The sequence below is a fragment of the Podarcis pityusensis genome (assembly GCF_964106645.2).
Source record: "Podarcis pityusensis genome assembly, chromosome: 1".
Classification (NCBI taxonomy): domain Eukaryota; kingdom Metazoa; phylum Chordata; class Lepidosauria; order Squamata; family Lacertidae; genus Podarcis; species Podarcis pityusensis.
In genome coordinates this window covers 7640405-7645475 of record NC_138028.1, presented here as the reverse complement: position 1 = coordinate 7645475, position 5071 = coordinate 7640405, and the positions used below count along the sequence as shown (strand labels likewise).

The following is a 5071-nucleotide window of genomic DNA, read 5'->3' as shown; positions in this document are numbered from 1 at the left end:
TTTTTATTTAATGTGCTCAGCCAAGAATCTATATATGAAAATTGTTCTGGGCACCCTCCAGTTTCTTTGGCGATGTTAGACCAAAGTTTGCTTACTAAATTTATATCAAAGGTTCCCTGAGATGGCCATTCAGTATTTTGTTTCGGCCACTCTAATTCACATAACGTTCTCAAGCGTTCTGGCGTCATTTTGACTCCATATGCCCCTGAGAAGGCTTTCTTAAAATTATTTAACATACATTCAAGAGGTGTATTTTCCCCCTTTGAACCCCCAACTCCCATTGTATGGCCCTGTGAAGTATCCACTCAGTCACTCACACACACGCTTCGTGAGATTCCTTGCCCGGGTGAAGTCGCCTTACCGGGAACCGAAGTACTACCCACTCCACACTCAGGTCAGCTACAAATTGTACTTTCTCACACATACAATGCGCTGGATACTTCACCATACTCTACCTCCCAACCTTTCCTTTCCCTACACCAGATCACCATCTGATGTACCCAACCACCTAGCGTACTCAGTTCCCCTTTACTGAGACGCAGAAGTTTGATCAAGACTTCTCTTCCTCCCAATTAATTGGAGGGCCAAAAACCCCTTAGTGCACTTACCCTTAGTTGGTTGCCTGTTTATTTCTCTGGTTCCCCCCGGTCCGTCGCCGTCGGTGGGCAGGGTATCAGACAGACGAGACTTCTGCGTTCCCCTGGAAAAAAAACTTCCCAGTGCGCGCTGGGTAAGCAGTGAGTGGTCCTCTCTCTTGTACCCTGCCCAGTAAGGCGAAGGGGCTGCGTTCCAGCAGACCACTTATCCGAGTCGCAGGCACCATAAAATGTAGCACCCTGCTTGTGGTTAACGCTTAGCTGGAATGAAATATTCAACGCAGCAATAGAGAAATTAAAATAATAATTTATTTGTCAGACAAATAAATGAGAGGCACAGTGGTATATGGTTACCAAGCTCTGGCCTGGTCTCCTGCCATTATGGCCAGCACTTATATTCCCTCAGCCCAGCTCCCTTGCTCCTCCTTTGGCTGCCTCTGTCCAATCAGCCTGGTTGAATTTCCTATTGGCTGATTGCTACAACCAATCCTAAAAGATACACCCATTTCCTATTGCCTTTTATGGGATACAAAAAGCTATATATTCTTCTATCTATAAATGACAAATAAGTAGTCATATATCTTACATTTGTCTCAACAAGAAACCTTAATTACCAGCTCACCTCTTGCCCTCCTTGCCCTATTGCCCTCCAAAACAGATGGTTAATAATTTTAATTTTTTATCTTAAACAGATGTCAGAGATCTTGGGTTCACATTCTCATGCATCATCAATGAAAGATCTCCTTTTTGGAGGTCTTTAAAACAAAGGCCTGACAACCATATATCAGGAGTGCTCGATGGCGTCTCCTGTCTGGCAGGGGGCTGGGCTCGTTTGCCCCTCTGGTCTCCTACAGCAATATGACTCTATGAAATAAGAATTTAACATTTCTTTCTTTCTAGATCCTTTGCATAATTACATTTAAGCCAGTATATTTCATACATTATCATAGATAGCTTTTTAGAAGAATAAATCTTCTCAAAGTAACAGGAAGGAATCAGTTTACAGCCTCAAAATAAAATAGGAAAAAGCCTCTTTTTCTGTTTACACTTCTCCTTCTCCAGCCAGTTGCTCTTGGCCTTTAACCTTAGAAAGATATGGCTCAAGTTTAATGGTTTTTACTATTTACCAACTCTTAATTATGTAGGGTGGTGTAACCTTGCTCTCAGCTTGTAATTCTCTTTTTACGACTTTGAGAATTGTTTTCTGCTATAAATCAGGGGGCCCCCTTGTCCAGGAGGATAAACATCTTGACAAAGTACTTAGGCAGCTGGTCTTCTGCCTGGCATAAAACATTTGAAAATCTTTAAGCTCATTTTAAAATACAGACCCTAATCAAACTATAAGCCTTGATAAAAATGCAGGCTATGATTAGATGCCTCACTGCGTCTATAAACTGCAATGCCGAAACTCTCCCCAATTAAATGCTTCTCATCCAGGGAAATCTGAATGTGCATCCAAATCAGGGAACCACGGACAGGGACTGCGGAATCTATTAGTGGTTTAATTGCTCATTTGTACACCCTGAGCAGGCTCTCAGTCCTGTGCCGTCCCCTCCAGGAATTAAGACCTGAGTGAGCACAAATGATTCTTATTTATCTATCAATTGCATTTATAGCCCACTTCCCCACCCCAGGAGATCAAGGGGTTCTCCTCCCACCTCATTTAATCCCCCACAACAACCCTGTGAGATAGTTTAGTTGAGAGGCAATGACTGGCCCAAGGTCACCCAGTGAACATCAAGTGGGGATTTGAAGCCTAGTCTCCCAGGTCCTAGTTTGACACTCTAACCGTGACCCCACACTGGCTTCCACCCTAACCTTCTGAATATTTATTAGTTTCTAAGTATTGCCTGTTGTCTTTGTCCATGGGGTTTTCTTGGCAGGGATACTGGAGTGGCTTGCCGGTTCCTGCTCCAAGTGGATCACGTTTGGTCAAAACTCTCCACTATGACCTGTCCATCTTGGGTGGCCCTGCATGGCATAGCTCATAACTTCTCTGAATTATTCATGCCCCTTCGCTACGGCAAGGCAGTGATCCATGAAGGGGAGCCATTGCTGGAGGAGACTCTTGAGAGTCCCATGGACTGCAAGAAGATCAAACCTATCCATTCTGAAGGAAATCAGCCCCGAGTGCTCACTGGAAGGACAGATCGTGAAGCTGAGGCTCCAATACTTTGGCCACCTCATGAGAAGAGAAGACTCCCTGGAAAAGACCCTGATGTTGGGAAAGATGGAGGGCACAAGGAGAAGGGGATGACAGAGGACGAGATGGTTGGACAGTGTTCTCGAAACTACCAGCATGAGTTTGACCAAACTGCGGGAGACAGTGGAAGACAGGAGTGCCTGGCGTGCTCTGGTCCATGGGGTCACGAAGAGTCGGACATGACTAAATGACTGAACAACAACAAAAAAGTATTGTCTTTACCCTGATGTAAATTTATAGAAATGTCATCAGTACATTAGTTGACTAAGGGGGCAATAATGTGGCAAGATCCCCTAGGATGAGAAGCTTAGGGTGCAGAGGAACTTCAGCTCAGCTAGATGATTCCCACCTCAGCCGGGTTCAGCCACCACTAACTTCCCAATCCCAACCTTGGCTGAGCTGAAGATACGTTACCAGAATTTGCTCATCCTGACTCAGTGTCATGGACTGGTTGGACACAGAGGAATGGTGGGAGGAGCCAGCTGGGGAACAGAGCTGTCTTAAGCATATGCGGCGCCAGGGTGCAAAGATCCGCCTGGTGCCCCCCCCCCAGGTTTCCCAGTCCCAGGCGCACAGGAAGGCAGAGCCAGCCGGCCGCCTCAGCATCTCACTAGCTCGGTCACCCCCAAACTCGAGGCGCAGAGCCGCCCACAGCAGAAGAGCCCACCACGGCGCTCCTACCGAGGGATGGGCTCTTCCCCGGACTCAACTCCCGGGTCCCAGACTCTTGGCCTGGCGCCCCTGAGAGCCCAGTGCCCGGGTGCCCCGCACCCCTAGCACCTATGGGTAAGACGGCCCTGCTGGGGAACCCCCGAGGGAGAAGGCTCAGAGCCCAGGGATTGGGGAGTGGTCAGAGGGAGAAGATTGGGAAGAGGAGGTGTCAGAAGCTGAAGAGGTAACAGGACTTAGAGGGAACAGGGAGAGTCTGTGGCAGAGAGCAGTCCAAAATCAGAGGCAGAAACTGAAGCAGGAGAGGAAGGAGGCCAAGAGGCCGAGATGGGTCAGGCTGGTGAAGAGTCACGGGTGTCTCCCCCTCCTGCTGTGACAAGCTCCCCTCCCTGATGGTGTCCTAGAACCAGAAGGGGTATGAAGAGGGCAAAGGAGAGCTTGGCTTCATGTAGGTATAGTCTCCGACTGCTTGGGTAAATTCCTGGGAAGATGGAGCCTTTCGGTTTTGGCAACTAATCCATGGGGCAAGACCTACTGGGGATGAGCTGCTGTGTTCCTTAGCCCGGACACTCAGTCAAGTCTGTGCAGAGCGTGTTCTTGCTAATGAAGAGTTATGGATGCTTGAGCTGAGATTCCTGCATTGCAGGGGGGTTGGACTAGATGACCCTCGGGCCCCTTCCAACTCTACGATTCTATGATTCTATGGTGTGATTTGTTCCTGGCTTGCTCCTGTCACTCAGCCAGGTTGAGCTGGCTGAGCTGAAGGGGTTAAGCAGAGGTCAGTGTAAGTCCCCCCAAAGGGGTATTTCAAGGCTGTCGCAGGAGCAGAGGCAGGAGACATAGGCTGGATCCTAAACCTGTTCAGTCACATGACTTGGCAATGTGACAGAGAGCACTATTTTAAAAGCTAGTTTTTCCTCTGTTAGGCTTAAGCCGGGCCTCAGGAACAGCAGCCCTGATGCTAAACGAGGTTTGGATCTGGTGCAACTTTACAGAAGCCTAACTTACACCTCCTGGCTTTATGTAGTCTCTTGCATACTGGATTCTTCACAGACCATCTTAGTTCAGTATGGGCTTCACAGGCTAGTACTGACTCTCTGCAGGGGTCAGCAAACTTTTTCAGCAGGGGGCCGGTCCACTGTCCCTCAGACCTTGTGGGGGACCGGTCTATATTTTTTGGGGGGTGGAATGAATGAATTCCTATGCCCCACAAATAACGCAGAGATGCATTTTAAATAAAAGGACACATTCTACTCATTTAAAAACATGCTGGTTCCTGGACCGTCCGTGGGCCGGATTTAGAAGGTGATTGGGCCGGATCCGGCCCCCGGGCCTTAGTTTGCCTACCCATGGTCTAGGGTTTCAGGTATGGGGCATTCCCTCCTGTATGCAATGCAGATCCTCCGCTGTGAAGCTCAGCCCTACTTTATTATACAGAAAGCCCCACTGAATACAGCAAGACTTGCCTCTGGGTAAGCGTGTATAAGATTGTGCTGTGAAACTCTTATGATGAACCAGCTACAATTTCCTTAATTAGATTGCATCCCTGATTATGTCATGATTTCGGGTGCCCATTTCCCTCCTGATTGCCCCCAAGGCAATT

General features: G+C 48.0%; 1 long non-coding RNA gene across 1 annotated transcript; it reads right to left on the bottom strand.

The window, feature by feature from the left end:
• LOC308472943 lies at positions 1–1352 on the bottom strand. The gene is made up of 2 exons (XR_013983804.1): positions 369–1352; positions 1–337 (listed from the first exon to the last, which is right to left on the bottom strand). It is a non-coding gene; the product is annotated as an uncharacterized lncRNA (long non-coding RNA).
• Positions 1353–5071: the final 3719 nt, after the last annotated feature.